This window comes from Diceros bicornis, chromosome 4, assembly GCF_020826845.1.
Source record: "Diceros bicornis minor isolate mBicDic1 chromosome 4, mDicBic1.mat.cur, whole genome shotgun sequence".
Lineage (NCBI taxonomy): Eukaryota > Metazoa > Chordata > Mammalia > Perissodactyla > Rhinocerotidae > Diceros > Diceros bicornis.
Genome location: NC_080743.1, coordinates 9,836,201 through 9,862,614, shown reverse-complemented (window position 1 = coordinate 9,862,614; position 26,414 = coordinate 9,836,201). Strand labels below are relative to the sequence as shown.

The 26,414-nt window shown below is 36.0% G+C and overlaps 1 protein-coding gene across 1 annotated transcript in view; it reads left to right on the top strand.

The window, feature by feature from the left end:
* NEGR1 (neuronal growth regulator 1) overlaps window positions 1–26,414 on the top strand; it is a 473,734-nt gene that overhangs the window by 200,705 nt on the left and 246,615 nt on the right. The gene's annotated exons all lie outside the window — the stretch shown is intronic.

Sequence of the window (26,414 nt, the reverse complement as noted above, 5' to 3'; positions counted from 1 at the left end):
TAAGAAATTGTTCCAAGTAGATCCCAAAATGTTAAACTAAGCTGTTTTCTAACATTACTATGAATCTTTCAGTTTCATGGGCAAAATAATAACTATCAAAACACTTCTGGCAGTTGAATATCTACCAGGGCAAATCACTGCCATCAACTAACATTTATCAGTGACTAATTTATATATTTGGGGTTGAACTATCTCTGGAGACTGAGCAAATGTGCAGAGTGCCAGATCAGGAGGCAGTTTCTGAAGGAGAGTTACTCATATAATGTTCCACGGACAAACTTCAGCAGATTCACCCAAGAAGCTTAGTAAAAATGGGAGATTTCTGTGCCGCACATCAGCCCTGCTGAATCAAAATCCTTGAGGTATATGGCCTGGAAATCTGCATTTTTGATAAGCTCTCATTGATTCTCAGGAATCCTGGTGCTCATCCCTCTCAAACTTTCTGAAATAAGAGATAATAAGCAAGTAAAAATTCCTGATCATTGTATCACGAACCATGCTTATCTGAATATGAGTCTCCTGATTTCATTGTTGGGGGGTTGGGAAGGGAGATAAGAAATAGGATTACTAAGGAAGTAATATTTTTAATGGTGAGAACTAAGAAATAAAGGCAGAGTCAAACTGTCAATAAACAAGGCACCCACCCTGGCGATGCAGCCCACTCCCAAACCCCAGACCCAGCAGGTCTCTAGGATGATGTCTCCAATGGGATGGACTTGAAAACCCAGCTGCTGTATTGATTCTTAGGGGCTCATGCTCCATGTATAATCCACACCTCCCTTTGTATTCACACATTCTTTTTTATCCCTCTCACTTTAGTTCATTGTCACTTATTATTAATAGGATTCTGTTTTTTCCTGGGCAAGTGAGGACCTTAGACTGAGACAGGTCAAATAAGGAGGCAGAAATTTGGAGAGAAATCGAACTGAAAGAAAATTTAGATGACCAACCAAATGAGTCATCATCTACAGAATCTGAGTGGAAAAGAGAATCCGTATATAAAGCAGAAAAATAGAGAAACATGATGTCAAGAACTGTGAAGGATCTGCCAGAGTTTCTTGGATGCTGGCAGAAGACAGAGACAAAGGGCAATTTATTAGTCATAGCAATAGCAGTAGCCGGAGTCTTGTCATTTTCCTGCATCAGTTCCCCAAGTTCCAATTACTGCAGGGTGACATGATGAGGGCTAGGCGACATCTACACACACAGTGGGTTCATGTCATAGCTGAGGCTCCCTGAGCATAAGAAACTCGATTTTTTTAATAATGGCAGCAAAAAAACCTGCCCTTTGCTGCAAGGGGAGAAATTATCTTTATTCTTCTGGACTGTAAGCAAACCTGCCTACTACCTACTACTTCTGTCTTCCAAGACTGTTCACTATACAAACATCCTTGAAAAGATGGTGAGGAACAAAACCTGTCAGTGCCTCCGCTCACAAGACAGGTAGAAACACAAGAGACCCATGGAGAGCTGTCTTCCAACACAGCGTGGGCGCAGGAGAGTTTGAAGCAGAGCCTAGAGACATCCCATCAGCTGAGAAAGGGGCTTCAGTGGCTTTTGTAGGGTGTCAGACCCCTAAGAATAAGTAGGAAGGAAGACTTTGTTACCTAACTTTAACTTAAGAAGGAAAACAGGAAGGAAAAAAGGAAAGTGAAAAAAAAAGTTAAGGAGGTACTTTTTATATCATGACACAGACTACCTTTTTTGAGAACTAATTTCAGTTAAAGTACAGTCATAAGTGGCAATATTGGTGCCAACACAGTATTAACATAGCTCACATTAAAAAAATGGGCCTAACAGGATTTTTTAATTATTTTAAACAATCAACTTTGTTTTCTACTCCTTCCCAAGTTATACCTTTGATATCTCATCTTTTCCTAAATGTTCCATGAAGAATTGTGTCTACTACTGATTGATCAATCACATTCACATCTGTTGAAGTGATATTTTTTGTAAGAGATGAGTTTTGTTCACACTTCTGGTCAAGACCTAAATTCTGCCTGTTCTGGAATAGTTATGTCACACATATACCAGTGATATCTAAGCTGTGTAGGTGTATGAGTGTATGTCTATATGTTCCTGGTTATAAGGAGGTTTGGAAAGTGTGCGTTTTGGGCCTTTAAAAGTCAAAACTTGAGCGCTATCTATGGATTTTACTGAGCTGATTTCCCAAAGGAAATTAGCCAAAGCCTAGTGAACAAGCTTGAGTTTGTCAAAGCGCAAAATTGAACACAGTGGTCTATGTTAGCAGCATGGAAGTGCACATGCTCTGATAACCAGAAGGTTCCTGGAAGATAGAATTGCACCAGGTCAAGGCAGCCCTTCTTTTCATTGTTTTTAATCAATATTGACTGTGCATATAGAATTGCAGTAACTTTATGAGTTATAATTTGAGGAGAAACTGTCCCTTTTCCCAAATGGGGTTCAAGATGAAATGTAATAAATTTTCATAAGGTCTGGTGGATTCAGTTATGTGATAGGTTAATTTGAGAAAGAGACTTAGGTTCCCTGCAAGTTAAAAATGTTTAGTGTTTTACTATTCATCTACTACATCAGCCACATTTAATATATATGATAAATAACATCATATTTGCTGCACACTTTGTACTCATAGCACTTTGATGTGGATTTCCATTCAATTTTATTAAACAGCAGTTAGTGAAATGATTGTTATAATTGACTTATTTTATATAGATTGGGCTAGTTGGTTGATTGAATAAATTAGTTTATTGGAGTTATTTACAGGAAGTTTTACTATAGATAGGAAGAAATTTGTAGGCTAGTAAGATTTTCTGCAAAAGCTTATTTCTGGGTAGGGAGATTTTGTAGGTAATTATTCTTTGTCTTTATCTGTATTTTCTTTTATTCTTATATATATATATAAATATCTTTATATATGTATATACACACCCACACATACATATAAGTACATATATATTTCTTGTCAAATTGAAAAGCAAACTAAAATAATAAAAAGGAATCATGACAGTTATCATAGCCAGAACTTGAGAGATTAATACACATACACACACATAGCAAGAGAGGAAAAATTTTGGACCAGTTGATTAGCTAAGCCAGAGGAGCCAGTGGATTAGAGTCGGACAGATTCACTGTTTCATTTGCATTTGGATTCCATCCCATCTAGAAGTGGCCTAGAGGATACCAGTCCCATAATTTTTATTGTTAATTAAAAAATGGAAGAATGAATGAGTTCCAGAAAGCCTGTGCGTTCAAGTGAATTGGGAAAAACAGGAACCCGTGAAGGTCTGATTAGGAAAGGAGAAACCGGAGTTTAGAGAATCAGCAAAGTTGACTCATTGGAAGCCAAATTGAGAATCTGGGAAATTTAGAAAGTATCATAGATGAATGAAGTAAGGTAGATCTTTATAGAGAAGCAGAGCCCAGATATTAGGAATGAGGAGAGCCTGCAAGCCTAGCCCTTCAAAATGAACGCTACTAGTAACAGGCGTAGGGTTCTCTGAGCTTGTAACAGAGGCTGTTTGCTCTCCACCGATTTATATGTATTTTTCCAGGTAAGAGTAACTGTGTTGGAAATGTGGGCCTTATAGTCAGACATAGTTGATTTGAACCCGTGTTCCACCATTTGCTGGGTTTTGAGACCTTGGGAAACCACTGTACCTCTCTGAGTCTCAATTTCCAATTCTGTAAATTTAGGGCAATAATACATAATTTTCAGGGTTTGGGTAAGGATTAAATGAGATGATATATACATATAGCACCTATCTTAAGTGCCTGGCTCACTGTAGGTAATTGAAAAAAATCTCTCCCTCTGACTATTTTCACTCTAGAATGTAAGCTCTGTGCGGTAAGGGATTTTCCTTTCCTTTGTACAATGTGTCGTAACAAGGAAAAGAAATACAAATGTGTTCCTATTGCATAGAACCGCATCTGTTGCATGAGAGGCACCCAAAATAGTCTTTGAATGAATGAGTTATTAAAAAGATGCGGTTCTCTGCGTGAATCATTCTATTAGGCACAACAGAGAAGAGTTATTAGGTTTCCTCCACATTTACATTTTTTCCCCCAGGACAGTAAGTAAATTGTATGTTGACTAGTTTACTTCCAATACCATTTTTTAACCAAATTTTTCATGTGGATTCAATAAAGATAACCTGACATTTATGTAGTGCTTTCGTCCAGAGAGAGGAAGCACTAATTCCATTTTTTTAAAGATAAGAAAATTGAGGTTCAAGGAGATTAAAACATTTAATAACTTCCCTGATTTTCAAGAACAAAACAGACATGAATAAAGGAAGTTATTAATTAACCAGAAAAAATATAGAATCAACTAGATTAAGGTAAAAAGATATCTAAACATTATTTCCATTTTCACTCGTGATAGATTTGTATATTGATCATTTTATTTGATATCAGAAATTATTTTGCACACATAATTTCCAGTAAAATAGAGTTAAGTAACTCTTCCTATGGTCAACAGTAAAGATGTTTTAGGGGTACACTGTGAACCAAGTTTTTATCCAATTAATCACAGACCCATATTTGTGCATTATTTTGCATCTTATGCATATTCATTTATGCAAATATGCACTTTATCTTCCAGTAGAACTAGTTCCAAACATGTGGAATAGAATGTACCAATTAGTGTAACTTAGTACAATTGTATCAAAGCTTGAAATGAGGAGCCACCGGGAAGAGGTAGGAGAAGGAGGAGGATTCTAGGGAAATGACCAGCTTTCTTAGGTTATTCTTAAAGTTTTCTCCAAAACCTTGGGCGAGTGGGCGAATTAGGCAGACATTTCAGACTTAATACTAGAAGAAATTGCAGATGACAAGTATATACCACCTTAAATAAGGAGAAAATCCCAGTATTCAGAGTGGGAATGGAGCAAAGATACTATCATAGAACCAGAAGAAAAATGAGTGTTAATGTGAATTCATAATTATCACCTTAGCTTTTATTTCTGGCTCCATTCTATGCCCCTATCTTCACTTTCCGTTTACCTCATCTTTCACATCTGCTTATAATTTAAGCTATACTCCTGTATTTTATATTTCCTTATAAGCTAATTAACACTTATTTGGAACAATTCAAGGCATAAACAGTGCATGTTGTTGTCTTCTAAATAAAGTATTAGTTCATATTCCATTTCTAGAGTAACAATGAAGCACTTCAGTAAATCTAGATTTATATATGTATTTATTTACCTCTTTACTTATTGCTTACCATGAGACTGTTCAAAGAGTTCACTATCTAGGGAAGGACAAAGACAAAATAAACACATAGTTATAATACAGTGTGGCAGGTGTTTTGATAAACCAATCATAAGGTCCTACACGAGGCTATCAGAGGCACCAAACACACAGCCTTGGGGTATCATGGAAAGCTTCTAAGAGGCCTTGACCCTGGTGGTGTCTGAAGGACAAAAGTGAATTTGACAGACTTTTTTTTTGAAAAAAAGGAAAGAATGATCTCCCCAACAGAAGCAGCAGCCTTTGCTTAGCCCCACAGTTGTCAGGGGACAAGGCACTGCTTGATCTGTCCAGCTGAAAAGAGAAACAGGAAGGAGGGTGGGTATGGCAGTGGAGGAAGGCGGGGCAAGTTTCCAGGGGAGTTCATGAATTTTCATAGGCAGACTTGGATCCAGTGTTTCACAGTCAAAGAAGAATAACTTTGAGATGATAGAACTATTCAGAGATACAGCTGAATATTAAAGAAATGTATTTAAATATTTTTATTTCCTGTATCCATGGAGTACACTTGGAGGATTTCTGTTTTGTAATGGAAAGGGCAAAGGAAAGAATTAACATGATAATATTGGGAACAACTCCAGCTAAAAGAATTATGAGGAGCTAAGAAATTTGAAAGAAAATCCCTACAGGTATCGAACATTGAGTATTAGAAACATGGGGATAATCACCCAGAAAACATTTTTAAGTAAAACATTTCCCTTCAATAAAACAACATAGAAATCTAAGAATTAAACCTTTTCATTTCACCTTGGGACTTTCATGGTATAAAAAGTTCAGATTTAATTCTACGGTTTATATAATCCGTCAGTTGAAGTAAAACTGTGTTATTAAACAAGCAGTTAAAGAATACCTGATTCCTTCTATTGAAGGGGGCATAATCGGTCCTTTGTTTTAAATCTTAGCATACACTTCAATTAATGACTAGTGTGCGAAGACTATTTTTACGTAATGAGTCTGTTATCCAATTTGACATAAATGTATTCTGAACTTTTATGTAGGTTACGGGAGGAGTTTTAGTGTTAAAGGTCTATGAGTGATCTTTTACCGTTTGTTCGAGGAAAATCAAAATGCATCTGCGATCACAAAATGTACACATTTTTATTCCTTTTTTTTCTAAATGCGAAAGACGAAACAATTTCCTTGCTTTAATACATGAGCAATACTTTTTGCTAGATGAGAATCTGTTTATTTTGTTTTGTTTATGATTCTTTCTAGGTTGGCATTTATCACTTCAGAAAAAAAAGATATAAAGCAGTAGGTATAATAGAGTGTTGACCATCAGTTAGCAGTAAGAAAACAATTTCTAACAGGGTGAAAATACTGTGGGTTGAAAATGACTCAATGCCAAACTGAAGAAGAGTGGTGAAGTCAGGACAGAAGAACAAATATATCTGTCACACACTTCTCTGTGTGCTTCTCTGATGGTGTCCTCCTCTAGATTCACGCTGCAGTGAGATGCCAAAGGGTCAAACTCTGAAAACTGCAGGCTGGCCTCTTCTGAACTTCTTCTTCAAACTGATCTTGAAAGTTCAAACCTTGCACAAACATACAGTTTATAAACCTGTGTTTATCAAAGTCCAGCTTTATCAGCATATTCTCAGTGAGGATGTAGATCAAGCAAGACCATTTATGGAATTTTTCTTTTTTTAAGAGATTTCTTTTTTTTTTTTGTGAGGAAGATCAGCCCTGAGGTAACATCCGTGCTAATCCTCCTCTTTTTGCTGAGGAAGACCGGCTCTGAGCTAACATCTATTGCCAATCCTCCTCCTTTTTTTCCCCAAAGCCCCAGTGAATAGTTGTATGTCACAGCTGCACATCCTTCTAGTTGCTGTATGTGGGACGTGGCCTCAGCATAGCCGGAGAAGCGGTGCGTCAGTGCGCACCCGGGATCTGAACCTCAGCCGCCAGTAGCCAGTAGCGGATCTCGTGCACTTAACCACTAAGCCATGGGGCCAGCCCTTGAATTGTTTTTAACTCAACACTTGAGAGCCATTCACAGAACGGGAGCAACACTGAATTAATCTTCTTGGGTCTTTTCCACATCATCATGATTCAACTTCACGAGAATTGTCAGTATTCTTATGTACACTGTGGCACGTATTTGTGTGTTTTGTGTATGTATGTGTGTGAAGGGAGCGAACGTGGAGTGATTAGAGGGAAACTACAGTAGAAATACTATAAATAAAAGCAGGGTGTAGAAGAGTTGTGGGAGATAAATTTGGAACAGAAGGGACCCCATGTGAGGAGACTTCCTCTGTACATGTGAGCTTGCTCCCCTGTCCCCGCTCATTCCTTCCTTCACCTCTGTATTCATTCTCTCTTTCTCACCGTCGTTAGCACGTTACTACTCTTTTCTCATTACCCTTTTTTTTTTTTTTTCGGTTTCCTCCCTTTCCTCCCTCTTATTTCTACCCACGTGTATAACAATACTAAACCAATATTTGAAAGACATCTATGTATTGGGAATTAGCAATGAATTTTGTCGTCACCTTGGAAACATTTTAAATATACAGATTCCTGAATAACCATAACCACTGCCCAAATATACTGAGTTATTAAGTCTATATGATATTTACCTATAAATAAATGGGTAACACTTCTTTGAAAATTTACTGGGTGATTATAATAAATATATAAATTTGGAGATTGCAGGATAATGAGTATGAGAAAGAAAAGCAGAAGATCTGAATTCTATTTTTAACTACTTAACTAATTATAAAACTTTGGACAAAGAACTTAAACTTCTAGGTATTAATTCTTCCATTTATAAAATAAAGGAATCATCTCTGTGGTATCCTCTAATTCTGAGATGCTGATGTGTTTCTCTGATCCAAGTATCTAGTTTCTTAGGGACTGCAAGGATTCCACTCCCAGCAGGCAGGAAGCAAAGGTTTAAAGCAACTGTTTGGCTTTGGTGTCAAATGATTCTAGCTAATCTCATTCTTTCACTTTGTGAATTCTTTGAGAAGTTATTAGGATGATAATTTTGTTCTCTCATGCATTGTTAGCAAATTTGGGCAAAGGTTTTTTTTTTTTGCTGAGGAAGATTTGCCCTGAGCTAACATCTGTGCCAATCTTCCTCTATTTTGTATGTGGGTCGCTGCCACAGCATGGCTGATGAGTGGTGTAGGTCCATGCCCAGGATCGGAACCTGCAAACCCAGGCCCCTGAAGCAGAGTGGGCCAAACTCAATCACTCTGCCACCAGGCCAGCACCCCCCACCCTGTTTTTTTTTTTTTTTACTTCCAAATTTTAACTTCATGGAAAGAATAAGTACAACAATGGAGAAATAAGTTTCAGAAAATTTCAAAGTAGGGATGCTGTGTGTGCAACAGACTGTGACAGAGGGTAACGAAGACAGGATTTGGAATCAGGCAAACGTGATGTCTAGTCTCAGCTCAGTCACTGATTAACATGGAGTATTGGGAAAGTTAGGTAACCCCTCAGGGGCTTGGTTTCCTTGCATATAACACTGGAGGTAGTTACACCCGCCTTGAAGATTCCCTCTTAGGATTAAGTGTCATAATATATGGCCAACGGAGTGACTAGCTCAAGGCAAACGACTTTCCATGTTGCATGTATCGTATGTTTATGTGTACAGCATTCACACGTGGCCCCATTTGTTTACATGTCAATCTTCCTCTGCAGCCTGTGAGCTCTTTGAAGAGCTCTGACTCCCCTTTGTGCTTCAGGCAGGATGCCCAGTGGTCACAAGGACGCTCTGGAGCTGGTCACCCTGGTTTTGAATCCTGGCTCTGCCACTTACCACTACGTGAGCTTGGGCAAATTATTAAGCTTTGTGTGTGTCGGTCTCTTCAAGCATTAAGTGGGGAATATGAGAATTAACTAAGTTAACACATAAAAAGGCTTAGTGCATATTATTATTATTCCCAATACCTAGCACAGTGTATGATAATAAATGTCTATTGGTTGAGTAAATAAATAAATGTAAAATAAATACACATGGAATTCTACAGTTGGTAATGATTATAAAATCACCCAAATTCCTTCATCTTATGGACGTTTGCATTTGGGTTCAGATGGCTTTGGAAATTAGATCATGGAGTTCATGGAAGTCTTCAGAATGGAATCCAGAGATCCTGATTCTGGGTCTGAGGCTATTTCATTATACCAGCCTGCCTCCATGTAAATTAAAAATGGAATTTAATTATTTTCTGTAAACCGTGTAAACTCCAGAGACTGTTAGAAAGATAGTATAGCCTGATGGGTAAGGAGACAGGATCACTGTGTGTAATGAGGGAAAGATTTGAATAACCAGAATATGCACAGGTGCTAGCTGTCAGAATGGCTGACACTGAAATAAAGTAAAGAACCAAGAAAATGAGAATTCTCAGTGAATAGATAAAACAATCACGATAAATAATTCTTGGGAATGATGCTGCACTCAAAATAAGTTTGTTCACATATTGTTGGAAATAAGAGCTTTTGTTTAATAGTGAACATAGGCAGTCTCAGTGTTATGCAGCCGCTGCTACACGGTAAAGTTAACAGCAGTGCAAAAAACAAAAACAAAAAACAAAAAATGCCCACTGTGCTGGGAGCATTAAACAGTTATGATTTTCATAACTAAAATGAAAGATGATAAGATACTATTTAGAATGCTCTGTGTGTGTTACATGTTTAAGATTCACTACTCTGCGCTTATTGCCATGAGGTCATAGTTCATTCAGTTTATCAAATACTTAAAAGTAGTCTGGTGGTAATTGATATCTTATGCCCACTCCTCAGTTGTTTAGGAGTTAGAGTTAGGAATTTAGATAAAATTTTCAAGTTTTTAACTAATATAATGAGAAGTATTAGCTTAATGAATATTAAATTTTTTTCTGCAATAAATCATACTTTGACCTAGTCTAAGCAAATCAGTGTTCTGAATGCTAGAACAGATGTTGAGAGTGTTTCTGCATTAAGTGCAACCAGCTAGTGTACATTTACATGATAGGATGGAGCAGGTGTATCAGTAATTTGCTGAAGTTCACAAATGCTACATTTGTTAATGCTGTTTCACATTTGTGAGAATATTGTTTTTGCAGACCTTCTGTTTTACTCTGTGGATGTCAAGAGGACTTTGATGCTCAGTGCAATTCACGTGCAGATACAGTCTTTGCTAAAGCCTCCCATGAACTGTTCTGCACAGCCCAACAGGAGATAGATGAATCTGATAATTTGTGAGCTTTTTAGGAGTCAAGTTGTGTAAGTCTGACTAAGAGTCCAGAATCCTGATAGAATTTTCTAGATAATTCAATGTGATAGAGATTTCAAATTGTTTATTAAAATCTATCTTTGTCTCCTTCCTGCACCCACTGCTTCGACTACAGTGTCTGGCCTGTTCAGGGGTTCGTTTTGGCCCTGTGACTGAGTTCCAGTGAAAGAAATGTGAGCAGAAATGACATGGGCCACTTCCAGGCTTGGCCTATAAAAACTTCCCATGCACGCTTCCAGTGCGTTTCCCTTTCTGGCTAACTGGGAGAGTAATCTCCAGGTGACCTTGAAAGCTACATGATGAAGAGAACAAAGCTACCATTATCTTGAACCCCTGAGTGATTGTATGCAGAATACCCCTCCCCCACTTACCTCATTTCACTCCTAACATTTCCCTGATCTGGGACACTATGGACTATTAGGTAAGTGAGAGCTAACCATCTTTTTCATTGACTCATTGCATGTTCAGGTCTGTTTGTTACTGTAGCTTAGCCTCTCCTGATTAATACAGTCAAGCATATAGGCTCAAATTCTCTGCATAGAGTAGAATTTTTTGCCTCATATCTTTCTTTAAAAGTCTAGTCCAGAAGCAATGATTAAAAGTTTCCTGAGGGGCCGGCCCAGTGGTGTAGCAGTTAAGTGTGTGCGCTCTGCTGCTGGCGGCCCAGGTTCGGATCCCAGGCGCACACTGACGCACCGCTTGTCAGGCCATGCTGTGGCGGCATCCCACATAAAGTGGAGGAAGATGGACACGGATGTTAGCTCAGGGCCAGTCTTACTCAACAAAAAGAGGAAGATTGGCATGGATGTTAGCTCAGGGCTGATCTTCCTCACAGACACACAAACAAAAAAAGTTTCCTGAGAAGGGTAAGGAAATGATGGATGTCTCTTTTCTCCACGGTGAAAAAGAGCATGCTGAATTTATATTTGCAAATTTTGTCAATCATGGTGAAAAAACTAATTTATGAATATGATACATTTAAAGTTCCATATGATTTTGCTCAAAAATCAAATTGGATTCAAAATAGCATCTGGCCATCAATCTCTGACATGAACTTTCCTGACAAAATATGACTTGAAGACAGAAAAAGGAACAATGGTTGTAATCCTCCAAAACCTAAAACTTACCCAAAGCCAGCATTCAGGAGGAATTTCCACAAAGTGAAAGGCTCAGGGAGTTAGAATGCAAAAAAAAAAAAAAATGATGATATACCCAGCTTAGCCTCATGGAAGAAACAGCCCTGCCTTCCTGAAAGAAAACAGAGAACTTTATTTCTCTCTCTGAGCTTCTGCTTCTTGGCTCAGAAACTTCCAGACTGTACCACACATAAGCTGGACAATCTCCCCTCTGGTTGCAGCTTTTGCAGGTAGTCAGAAAATTATTCCCTAGCTTTCCCTCCTTTAGCCACAGGTCCATTGCATTTCATGGGGTATGTTTTCACAATTTAAAACTTCATATGTGGGAAGAAAAATATAAGACGAGTACTGGGACCAGACCATGCTGGGGATTGTAGCTTTCCATTGGTTCCAAGCATTATAGTGTCAGGGACTAGCAGCAGGAGAGGAACTCAAGTCGATCCTGTCGATTGTATGGATTCATCCTGCTAGACACAGGAAAGGGGGCCATAACTGTGACCACGGACGTGCTCTGCCCTTTGGCCTCATAAATGTATCCAACCAGCAATCAGGAAGACAGTGAGTGGGGTATTTACAAGCTACATAGCTGTATGCTGAGCAGCGTCATGTCCAATCAGAACTCCACACAGTAAGAGGGGAGTGGGGGGGACCTTAGCAAATATGCAAATGTACACTAGCACAAGAAAAAAAGAGCACATTTAAAAAAACTTGAAGATGAATATATTATTTAAAGATTGGCTATGGCAAAAGGGAGAAAATGTTAGAAAACTTTTTAAACATAACTTAATATGAAACAAGAAGCCATTTCCTCCACAAAAATGATATCACAAAATCATAAAGAGAGAATAGGCTGAGGTGAAAGGACATGAGGAAAAACAATAAGGTGCATTATAAAGATGACCAGTTGTGATGCAAAGAAAGCTGGTGACCAGTTATTTCCTTCCGTCAACCATACTAGATGTGTAGAAAAACCCCTCCCAGTATTAAACACCTGAAATTACTAGAAGCTGCATAGAACGTGAAAATACGTCTGTTATAGTATGGCCAAGCTTGTGGCAATATAAGAAACACAAATTGGAATCTTGAAAGTACCACAAAATGCTATTCCATTGGGCAAGGAGCCCTGACCAGCTGCTCCCTGGAGGTGTGGAATCTGGTTTTAACTTGACAGTCTTGGGAGGCTGGAGACAAAAGCTGGGCCCTTTTTGGTATGGAAACTCACAATAGTGTGACACCCCCTCGTCATAAATGTGGGGCAATGAAAGGGTGACACACTCAGGGGTGAAATAGGACACAAATGAAAGCTCACTCTGCTATGCCTATCCTCATCTTGATAGAGGGTGATGGGGTTAAAGGAGAGAAAACTATTCTCTGAGAATTCCCAATGACAAGGTTCACTTACGTCAATTCTGGGCTGGATTCACACTCCCTACAGAGTCTAAGAAATGCCAAGTAGAAAATTTAAAGTGGTTGCAGGGTGACTGGCCCCTTGGAAGCCCGACAGAAGAGAAAGCAATACTCTCTGTAGAAAACATTTTCAACACAAGGCTCAAAAATTTTCCGTAAGTGGTGTTAAAGAAACATGTATTCTCATTCAAAAATCTAGTGCACAAAAGAGAAAGCAAGTCACCAGCAGAAAAACAAACGAATTGCAAAATAAGATACAAATAGTACAAATATTGGAAATATCCCCAATGAATAGGAACAAGATGTTAATTTCCTAAAGAAATAAAAAGGGAATTATATTATGATGAAAGAATACGGTACTATCCCAATCGATCAAACAATTTAAAAAAAAATCTCTCAGCAAGCTGAAAATACAGTCAGCCCTCCTTATCTGTGAGCTCCACATCTGCAGAGCCAACCAACCATGGGTCAAAAGGCCTATGATGGTCGTTTCTGTACTGAACATGTACAGACTTCTTTTTTCTTGTCATTATTCCCTAAACAATGCAGTATAGCAACTATTTACATAGTATTTACATATTAGGGTATTATAAGTAATCTAGAGATTATTTAAAGTATACAGGAGTATGTGCATAGATTATATGCAAATGCTATGCCATTTTATATAAGCGACTTGAATATCCATGGATTTTGGTATCTGCAGGGTTCTTGGAGCCAGTCCCTTGCGGAAACCAAGGGACGACTGCATATTTAGCTGACAAAGGGGATCTATAAAAAGCTACAGCAAATATCAAACACATGGATGAAATGTAAATACATTTCGTTTAAAATCAGCTAAAACAAGGATGATCTCTTTCATTACTTTTCTTAGCCAGGCCAGGACAATAAAACCAGGAAAAATTAGAGGTAAATGTATTTGAAAAGAAGAATTAAAACTGCCATTATTCTAAGATGATGTGATTGCCTAGATACAAAACCTAGAAGGATTTACAGATAAATTAATAGATTAAATAAGAGTTTATCATGATTAATAGATCTAAAATCAATATACCAAATTAAATATACCAAATTAAATTATATTGCTATAAACCAGCAGAAACAGCAAGTCCAATTGAGAAAAATAATAATACTTAGACTACCAACAAAACCTAAATGTATTGAGGATAAATCTAACAAAATATACATATAAAATTATTTAAATACATTAAAGAAGACCTAATTAAATGGAAAGGTGTAACATACTCAGTGATATTTTAGAAATGTTGCTACCCTCAAAACAAAATACAGATTCATTAGAATTCAAATAAAAAATCAAGCTGTTTTTCATGAAACTTGACAAGCTAATTCTAAAATTTATATTGATAATGTAAGAAATTTCTAACAAAAAAAATCAGATGGGCAATATATGCTACCAGATATCAAAATGTGTTACAACTATATGGTAATTAAAAATGTGATATCAATGCAATAAACAAATATATAACTTGAGCAGAACAGAGAGCCCCCAAACAGATCCATGTGTATATAGAATTCCAATATATGAAAGAGAAGATATTGCAGATCAGTAGGGAAAAAATAAACCATTAAACAAATGGTTTGGGAGCAATTAGTTTTCATAAATAACAAACAAAAGGAAATGAAACTCTAACTCATAACATAAGCAAAGGCAATTACAGATAAACTGAGAATGTAATTGTGAAGGCAAATTATTAAAAATTTCTAAAAGACAACATAGGAGACTATCTATCTGACCCTTTGGTAGGGAAAGTTTCCTTAGATTAACTAAATAGGAAAATTAGAACTATGAAGACAATGACATATATTATACCACATTAAAATTAATAACTTTTATTAAAGAGAGAAAAAAGAAAAGCCACAAATTGGGAAAGGTATTAAAATACATAAATCCAACAAAGATTAAATATACAGAAAATATGAAGAACATCAATTAAAAAAAGAATCACAAAATCCCATAATATATGAAAAAAATGATAGGCATTTCACAGCAAAGTCTAATAGATCATAAACATAGGAAAAGTTGTCTAATCTCATTTGTTATTAAGGAAATACAAATTAAAACATTATCACATTTCATTCACAGGAACATATTAACAACAATTTAAATGTCTTAAAATATATATTTATGAGAATGTAGTACAAAAAGAACTTGCATAGTCTGTTGAGGAGAATGCAAATTGAAACAATAACTTAGTAAAGCAATTTTGTATCACCTGTAAAGTTGAACATGTGCATACCCTACACCCTGGCAATTTCTCTCTAAGGTATATGTATGCATTCCCTGCATATGTATGCATAAGAACCAGGGGAGATATACAAGAATATTTGTAAAGGCATTCTTTGCACTAGCAACAAAACTAAAAACAACCCAAACGTTCATCAATACTAAATTGGGTGTATAATAGACTTTTCTGCATAGTATCTACATGAATCAGTCTGAATGAATCTCAAAAATATAATATTAAGCTAAAGAAAAAAATATTTACAGTAAAACAATTACAGAAAAATAAATATAACATGAGATTGTTGATACAAAGTTCAAAAATAAGCCAAATACAACAATATATTGTTTAGAGATGACTGCATGAATGCTAAAACTAAGAAGGAGTGCTTCCAGGATATAGATGAAAATGACAAAGAAATGGAAACTCTGACAGAGAAGATGAATGATTTGGAGGACTCTGAACTCATATTTAACTTAACAAGTATGAGTGTTTCTAGGAAGAAAGAACAACTAAAGAAGCAGTATTCAAAGAAATAATTGAAAACTTTTATGAACTGAAAAAAGCCCTGAGTATACATATCAATATAGCCCACATACCTAGATATATCCTATTAAATTTTTTTTAAATCATATGTATGACTGAAATATAAAACAATTCAGTCTCTCATAAAAAGTATTCCTATCGAAAAGTTAAAAAAAAATTCACACTATCCTCAGATTTCTTGTCTATGGTATGAAATAACAACTGGTAATAGAACCATGCTCATAGAATTTAGAGAGACATATATTGTGGCATGAGAACCAATCATTAATGTGTGATAACAACAGGAAAGTTCATTGCTGTGCAATATCTCAGCAAATATACTCTCCACAGGCCTGTCTAGCTTACAACTGATAGATTAACATTAGTAGCTTAATAATGGAATTAAAATAGGATCAAAGTACTGAGAGGAGTCCTTTGATACCAGCTATCAGATGTAATTCCAAACAATTGATATAAACAAGATTTCATAAATTCCTTCGAAAACATTTTGCATTCAAGTCTATATAATATAAATATAAGAATTGAATACAGAACGTTTAGATATGAAAGCTCAGAATATATTCTTTTTTTTTTAATTTTTTGTTTATTGCAGTAACATTGGTTTATAACATTGTAACACAATGGAATACTACTCAGCCATAAGAAACGATGAAATCCAGCCATTTGTGACAACGTGGATGGACATTGAGGGTATAATGCAAAGTGAAATAAGTCAGAGGGAGAAGGTCAAATACCGTATGATTTCCTTCACTAAGTAGTAGATAATAACAACAATAAACAAACACATAGGGACAGAGATTGGATTGGTGGTTACCAGAGGGAAAGGGGGGAGGGAGGAGGGTGAAAGGGATAATTCAGAATATATTCTTTAAACAACAAGAACTGACAGGGCCCTTGAGGTGAATGGAAGAGTGGAGAGCAGAATGGTTGGAGAGGCGGGAGGAAACTCATAGGGAGGCAATGAAAACGTCTTAAATGTTATCTTTCACTTATTAGAGAAAATGACATCATTTAATTGTTGAATACTGATAATCCAAGAAACATATGTTCAGTAATATTGTTAAATGATAAAAGTAAATCCCAGTAAAATTACCTGCAGGAAACATGAATGCAAATCTCTTCTATGTAGAGCAAAATGGGAAGGGAAATCCATGAACCATAAAAATTTGAACTTACAAAAAAGAGAAAAGCAAATGAAAATATCACATATAATAGCTAATATGATTAATTTTCCTATTAAAAGAAAAATAACATTGGGTTTGTATTTAAAAACACTAGTGTTTATTATATGCTAATATAATAAACAATGATATATTGTTTACATAAAGCAAATCTAAAGCAAAATAATTTTAAAAAATTAACTTAAAGAATAGACAAAGATTTGTTAAAGCAACTCACTGAAAATGAAAAGAGGAGTAAAAATAATTTTACAATATTAATTTTGAGGGAGCACAGTACGTAGTTTAATAAGCTTTCCTCATGAGTTTGGAACCAACTAAGAGGTTGATTCAGGAGCTTGACAAAGGGAAAGCCTATCCCTGTCACCTAGAGCACGGACAAGAATCAATGCTTGAGTCCGTCAGACCATGACTAATTCCTTCTTCCAATTCAACTTTCAGATAACTCACTCTTCCTCCATGGGAATAGAGAGACAAGCCAGTAGTATTATTCTAGCCAAAAGCCAAAATCCACATAGAATTATGAAGCCGGAGAAATGAAAGTTCCTCTTCTAGCAATCTATACCAGTAAAGAACCTTTATAGGTCAAGTAATATAAAATACACATGAAAACATATGTATTATGTGTGTGTATATATATGTGTGTGTGTATGTGTGCATACGTATATATGTATATGTAGGTATAAATATATATATATCTCAAGTCTTCTTACAAAAAAAAAGACATAGGAAATATTTACAAATTTACAAATCCTTGGAGAAAGTTTTATTTAAAAGCACTCATCCTTTGCCAGATCAGGGAGAAATAAATAAGAAAATAAAAAATTTTAATAATAATATTAGTGATGTTGAATTAATATATATATTTGATTTTACACCCTCAAAGAACAAACTATGTTTTGAGGCAGCCACAGAGTTTTTATAGTGTTTGTCTAGCAGGCCACAAAAAAATCTCAATAAATCTCCAAGGCAGAAATTGTATGAATCATGGTTTCTGATCCAACTTTAATAACAAATGTTTCAAAAAGCTTCAAAACCTAAGTGATGATCAACTATCAATGCTTTAGAGTGTGGCCACTCTGGGAATTGGTGGGGATAGGGAGGCACTGAATTAAATTTTCAAAAAAATTAAAAAAAGAAAACAACAAATGCTTAAATCCCCAAACCACAATGACAAGATCCCAAACCTCTGGGGGAAAAAAAAAAAAAATCAACTTTTTTTGGTGCCTGTTGGAAAAATAGCAGGAGCCAGTACACACGTAGCAAAACAGACTGGATTCAAGGAAAACTGTACTCAGCAGTAACTTTATAATTTTAATAGCTTTTTATTTGGAAAAAAAGAAAGAATGCTAGCAAATTAAGTAAATATTCATCATGAGAAGTTAAAAAACAAAACCTGAGGGAGATTTTACCTGTTAGAAGTATGGTGGGCTAGATACCTGAGAGCCACCCTCTAGGCTGAAACAACTAGAATGCTGGATAAAAGTTCAAAAGTATGTTTTAAAATGCATCACTGTAATTGAATGAAAATAAAAATAAATGCCGAGCCCTAAAATTAATTTAAATGAAGACCACTAGGAGATAAGAAAGTGTAAAGCTGTCTTTTTCCATCAGAGAGCTGCTGAACTGTTGAGACACTGCATGTCCATTTTGATGACTATGCAAGAGTCACAGAGCAGGAGATAAAGTCCAGGGCCCATTAAAACTATAGGAGACCCTCTGCTATAAAGTCGAGACCCCCACAGGGCTAGCTCTGTCATGTCAGGATAAGGGAGAAATACACCTCATATCTCAAAAGGAGACACAAAGGATCTTTTCTCTCACAAACCTCGCCCTAATCTCAGGGAAAAAAATTCTCCTCTGAGAATCTATAACCTCAGCTCACCCACAAAGAAGTTTGCAGCCATGTGCAGTTTTATTTTAAAAAACCTAAAGAAGTTCATTGAATTTACTCTGGTCCAAAACAGGTGAAACCCACAGGAAACTCACAAAAAACAAAAACAAAACACAAGAACAGAAATCTTCTCTAGAGAAGTGCAATTTCATTCTAGGCCTCAAAAAATCTCTATAGGTAAAGTGCCAAGTAAAATGAAAATCTCAGAGGCAGAAATCACATAACTTACAATGAAACAATGAGAAATCAATGAAAATCAGCAAAAACAGCGAACAAGGGTAATAAACTTGCAAAAGCTTTGGATACTGGATTTCAGAAATATGATTCTAAAGAAATAAGAGTGTAGCTTGCATATGAGTAAGGAATAAGCAATTTTGAATAAAAATCTCATAGAACTTCCAGATATGAAAATTAGAATAATTTCACTTAAAAACTCTACAACCAGAAAAATGGATTAGATATAGCCTGAAAGAGAATTAGTGAATTGGAATAAAGATTTGAAGAAATTATATAGAATGCTATTTAGAGAAATCAAGAGATAGAAGTTAAGAAAGAGATATGAAGAATATAGTGTAAATCTCTAAAACATAAAATATCATTCCATAAGGACAAGTTACAGAGAAAGGGTAAGTGGGCAATAGGGAATATTCAAAATAAACAAAAAACAACAAAGGCTCAGAATTCTTTCAGAAGTATTGAAAATCATAAGGTCACTTTAATAGATTCAAGAAAAAATTCAACGTATATTTTTCGTATAAACTCTTAGTAAACTATGAAGAGAAGGGAACTTAGTTAACCCAATGAGAAGCATGTACAGAATTTCTACATCAAACATCTTACTTAATATCGAAAAATTATATGCTTTCTTTTGTAGATCAGGAAAAAGACTTGACTTAGCACTCATACTCAATATTTCAGTAGAGATTCCTACCATTGGAGTACAGAAAGACAAAGAAATAAAAGATGCAACAAGATAAAAGGAAAAAAAGAACCCTACCAAATTACTTTTATTTGTGGATAATAGCATGTTGTATATCATAAAGCCAAAAGAATCTATATGAAGATTATTAAAATTAATAAGAGAATTTAGCAGTGATGCTGAATAATCCATCAACAATCAGAAACTCTGTTTTTAAAAATTCATCTACAATTGCAAATATATGTAGAATTATATCTAAGAGAAAATGTGTAAGCCTTTTATGAAGAAAATTGCAAAACTTATTGAGAGGAATTTAAGAGATTTTAAATGAATAGGGAAGTATGCTGTATTTTTGTATCTGAAAACTCAAAATTATAAATGTAGTGACCATGTTAATTATTCCCAAATTGATATATAAATTAATATAATTCCAATTGAGATCCCAACGGATATTTTTGTCAAACTTGACAAACTGATTGTAAATTGACATGGAGGATCAAGAAGCCAAGAAGACCCAAGACAGTCCTGAAAAAAAATTGGAGTATAACATCATTATAATTTAGACAGTGTGATGTTGATGTAAGGAAAGATAAATAGAGGGCTAAATAGAATAAAGAGATCAGAAACAAAGTAATAGGCAAAAATTACCGCTGAGATTCAAATCCAGGTCTATATGATTTTCGGGGCTCCTCCACATAGCTTCCAGAGTAATCTTTACAAAATACAAATCTTACACTGTCACTGTCCTGCTTAAAAATCTTCTGTGACTTCCCATTCCTTCAGGATTAAGTGTGAATCCCTTGACATGGCACACTAGCCTCTTCTTGATCTGACCTCTGCTCAGTATCCTTCCAGACTCCCCTTTCTTTATTCTTAATATGGTATCCAACCATACAGAGGTACCCACAGTTTCCTGAATTCGCCATGGTTTCTTAACTCTGAGTGTTTGAATACACTGTCTTGAAGACTTTCCTTTTCTGTCCTCCCCCTAATGGGCTTATTTCTACCCTGCCCTCAATACTGTGCCTGGTGCCCAATAAATAACTGTTGAATAAATAAAACAAAAATAGCACATTCTTGGCAGCCTGTTCACAGTGGAAGGAAGTTTCCACACATGGATGTTATATGCATGTACAATTGAATTCTTTGATGTGGCCATTACACTAGACTTACTCTGGGAGGACCTGACAAGCAGTTTGTAAGGTCAATCACTCAGAAAGTGTCCAGAGTTAAGCATTTAAGATAAATTTTGAATAAACACTTCATTGATTTCTGCATTATCCCCATTTTGTTCTAGAATAAATCACATTCTTACCACACCATGTAATTGACTGATGAAATAGATGCCAAGCTTCAGTGTAATATAGTAGAGAAAGCTTTTAATATGAATATTCATTTTATCATATATCATGGCTGCTCACTGTTTCAAATACATGAAACAAATATATGAAAAGTATCTGGTTTAAATTACCTTTATTTCCTTTGCTTCCGATAGAGATAAACAACAGGTTCCCTATCTTTCCTTGTAGTATAAATACAATAATGCATACGTTTTTCATTACTTGTTTACACAAGTTGTTTTGGAGGTGTGTGCATTCTTTTCCTTTTGTTACTGTGCTTTACAAATCTATCGCTGTGTATCTGCAGGTGCTCTGTGAAAAAAATGTAATAGGATCTGAGGCTCAGTTCCTATCAGGACACAAGTTTTGAGGCCAATTTTCAAGTTGACTTAAAATAGATAAGTTATAATCTAATTTCCTGTTACCAGTAAATCTTATTAGCATTTTTCCATTACATTTTATAAGGCAAAGGCTGATTTATGCTTGATAATCTTGATTCTTCCTTCACAACTTGAGTCTCAGATTAACAAGATTTTAATGTCCTAGGAAGCTAGACTGCAAGTTATATGTATATTATTCCAGCCCCACTAACTTTCTCAGTGGTAAATTATGTTTAAGGACATTACTAAGGACCAGCATCAGTGTGGTCGTGCTGAGACAGTGAAGAATGAGACACAGGCTCCGTGAAACAGGCTTTTATTTTAATTTATGTTAAATTGTCAAATCCGAAATTAATGAATAGCAAACGTGAACCTCCAAAAGGGCTCATGTGGAAATATTTCTGTTTGTGTTTATCTTTTTAAATTATATTAAGGGTTTGCTCTTTTGCGGCTGTAAAATAAATACCATAACTTCACACCAGAACCCGATGTTCACTCAATGAGAGTACAGCAGACATCAAATAAATGCAGCCATGCAACTAAAATTAAAGTTCAATATCATTAATTTAATTATAGTACATAATCATTTGACAGTGCTACGGATTGGATTTAAAGGATGATATTGTAATTGATTGTTAATCATTAAAAAGCATGCAATAAAGATAACGCTGCCTGGGTGGTGGTGAGTTACAATTTTATCCTATCCAGAGACCAGATTGTGGGAACAAATGGCTGCTGTCACCATCAATGAATCACAGAGGATGGAAATTGAAACAGAGGGCTGCCCTGAAAACATGCTGGGCAGAATAACGAGCACCATTATAGAGGGCTAACAATGTACCAGCCCATAGCTAAACACTCTACATACATTATCTCATTAATCTTTGCAACAAACTAAAGGGGCAAATATTGTTATCTCTGTTTTACAGACGAAGGAAATGAAGTTCTATGAGTTTAAGTAATCCACACATGGTCATACGCTGCATAGTGGGCAGTGTGATCTGTCTGATTGGAAAGTCCAACCTCTGAACTGCTACTTAAACCACTCTCTCCGGCAAAAATCTGCAAAGTCAGCTACCTGCGATCTTAATGTGCTTGGTGCTTGCCAGTCATGACATTTATAATTTACAGTCTAACAGATGTTTGCTAGGAATATCCTCCTTCCCTCAGGAGGGAAGAGAGTCAAGTCTCTCTTCTCCTTTTCTTCCCTCCATAATTTATAAGCGGGACTTAGTAAAATTATTTTCCTTTTTCATCTGTTTTATCAGATAGCTATATCTTACGTGAAAAGAAGAATAAGAAAGGTCCTGTGATGTACCCTTCGGGTTACAGTGAAAAGAGATAGTGGTTAGCAGGGCAATGGAGACCACTGGCTGAGAGATTTGTACCAAGCAAAGCACTCAACAAAGACTGAAGAAAGTGCTAGTAGAGAAGAAAGTCACTCGTATGAGCTTCTGGGAGGTCACTCAGAGTTCGTTGTTACTATTTTCCCTTGTCTGACAGCTATCATTTCATTGTGTGGCCACTATTTTTGTATTGATTGTAGCTCATTGGAGCTTGGAGTCTAGAGAAAATATGATCTGGGACCACAAGATAATTTTTTTTCTTACCAGCTGCTAATAGTCTTTAGTTGAGAGATAAAATTTAGAAGACGTTGACCTCCCTTCCATTCATCACGAAACCACAAAACCTTTGAGGCATACAGTAGAAGAAAGTCATTCTTAACAGTAACTTCCAGAATAATCATGGTCCTCAATTTACAATGTGTTCCCCAAAAAATGTCTTTAGTGGCTTGGAACGCTTTTCTAATAAAATAAGAAAATAAGGTTAATTAAAATTTAGACCTTACAAAACACTTTCATATACAATATCTCATTTTAACTCTGACAACCATTCTATGTTGCAAGTAAAATTTTTCCTGTTTTGCAGATAGAATACCTGACTTCTGTAAAAGTTTAGTAACATGCTGAAAGTCAAACCACTGTTTAGTATCAGTGTTGAGACTGAAATGTCATCATTTTGTACAAGAACCTGTGTCCCTGGTACTACACACTGTTTGCATGTTTTGTTCCCAGCTGGACCACAGAACCTAATTTATTGCATCTGAACTAAATGCCTGGTGGTAAATATTAGTTCTTACTGTTCCTTTGGAAACTACAATCCAAGTTCAAACTCATAACCCCAGATGCCTAGAACAGTTCTTTCTGCACCCTCTAACACAAAATGCCTTTCTCTCTCTCCTTGCTGGCCTAGTAGTGCATGGGAAAGTCTTCTCTCTGTTCCGCTGCCATGTTATGGCTCAGGATGCCATGGATGTTTCTGTGCAAGGACTCCTGGTACTTGTACATTCCAGAAGACTCATATGCAGAGGGGGTGGTAGGTCTCATGTCAGACCACACCTGTGTTAAAGACACCTAACCCGTACTTAAAGAGCTATTTAACTGAGTTCAATTTTCCTATTTGTTAACTAGGAGTACTAATACCTACTTTGAATATTGCTTCTGAGAATTCTATATAATATATAAAAAATATTTGGTATATATTCAGTTTTTCAACTGATACTTAGTGTTAGAATGTTATAAGTACTGCCCATGTCACTAAGGATACAAAACAGGCTTCAAGGTACTTACGTTTTCCTGGGTGAAAACATACAATGAACAAATACATAGTATGTCAGGTGGTGATTAGTGCTACGAAGAAAAAAAAAAGTAAAGTTTAGATGGAAGTGACATAGAGAAATTCTATGTAACATGGTCAGAGAAGGCCTGGTAAGGTTACATTTGAGTTTCATTGAGGAATGTGATTGAAAGAACCATATGTATATCTGGTTCATTCAAGGCAATCTTATCTATACAATGTTAGTTTTCAATACCTGGTTACTATTATAATACATACTCTTGAACTCCTTGATAAGGCTAGCATGAACATCACATTTTAAATTACAGTGCTAAGTAGAGTATACGTGTGTGTGTGTGTGTGTGTGTGTGTGTGTGTTTGTGCATGCATGCTCTCCCCATAAAAGCCTCCAGAATCTGTTTATCAATTGGGTCAGTGGGATTATGGAAAGATTCACTGCATGGAAGCATTAAATAGATAATACAAGGTAAAATATGAACAGTTTAGGCAGCAAAATACTTGCCATCTTTTATAAGTAAGGAAGAGTTGAGTAGCGTAGCTGAAAAAATATCTTCAACTGAATGGAATAATAAATGTGTGGGAAGTGCCAATGTGTCCTGATTTGGGATTATACCACACATTCAATTTGTTGATCTGATGTTCATTTTGCCATTTTCAAGATCTTTTGTCAGGTGAAAAATTAAATAATGTGGTTACTTCGTTATTTTGACATATTTAAAATAGTAGTTAATGTTGATTTTAGGTGGATGCTTCCATTTAGTTGGGAAGTTAGACTTCTAGATAACTCCTGGAAACACTTTTTTTTTTTTTTTGAGGAAGATTGGCCTTGAACTAACATCTGTTGCCAATCTTCCTCTTTTTTCTTTTTTCTCCCCCAAGCCCCAGTACATAGTTTTATATCCTAGTTGTAGGTCCTTCTAGTTCTTCTATGTGGGACGCCGCCTCAGCACGGCTTGATGAGCAGTGAGTAGGTCTGAGCCCAGGATCTGAACCGGCAAACCCCAGGCTGCCAGAGCGGAATGTGCGTACTTCGCTATGCCACCAGGCCAGGCCCTGGAAACATTTTTTATTAACAGCATGGGAAGGTTGAGTAAGTCTAGATCTCTCATTTATCTTTAAAATAGTAGAAACAAATGATGCTATTCCTTGCCAGCATATGCTGTCTGAGAAATAAATACATTTTCCAAAGCTTCTTTTTTTAGTGTTAAGAAAGAAAATATTGAGAGATTATTTTTTCACATTAAGTACCAACAATGGCATTCTTGGACTAAAATAATACTAATACTAATACTTTATTGTAAAAATTCAAAAAAGAAATGTACAAAAAGTGTGTTCCTGACACTTAGTAGCCTCCCTAAATGTCTCTGTTAATGGTTTACATGTCTATGTTCTCCATAGAGACTGAGCTCAATAGAACTGTGTCTAGAGCATAGGAGGTGCTTGACAAACATTTATCGAATGGAAAAAAAAAAACGTTTTAATGGAAATAAATGTCTGTGAACACCAGCTCTGTGCAGTTGCTGTAAGCATTGATTTGGTTGCACCACATATCGCCAGAAGTCAAGCGAAACATGCCCATTAGCATCCTATAACAGACTAGTTGGGGCTAAAAATGCATTGCGGCTTTCCACATTTTTCATATACTTCACCTGCAACATTTAAGGGCAATAATATTCTCTCTTAAGGAAAACAATGTTTCCAATTTTTAGGGGACTGATATTCATGAATATACCATCCTAGACCCTCTAACACTTTGTTAGAATAATTTGTTTTTATAGCTGTCTTTCGTGTTAGATTGTAAGCTCCATAAAGGCAGGAACCATGTTGTATTTGTCTCAGTATCTTCAGTAGCTGACACAGCGAAGGCTCTGAGCACATTTCTGCTGAATGTTAAAGTGTGGACAAAGAATAATACATTTGGGCTTTCACGTCTACACCTCAATGCCTGGTTAACTTTTTACAAAGATACTCATTAGTATGATAATAGGCTGATGTCCTGGATATAGTATATGGATACAGTTGCTAGGTGCCATTTGTTGGGTTCAACCCCCACAATGTCCTGCCATGCAGTTAACTGTGATGTGATGAGCTCTAAAAAAATCCCAATTTAGCATTCCCTCATACTACTTCATTAATGATCTTTAGTTTTATTATTTTATAATTTATTGACACCAACTACTTTTTTCTGGTGTCAATTTCACTTTGTCTTGAGGAATAAGCCTGTGTTAAAAAGTATTAATAATAAGCCTCTGTCAAAGTGCTTACCACAGCATGCTATTTTGAA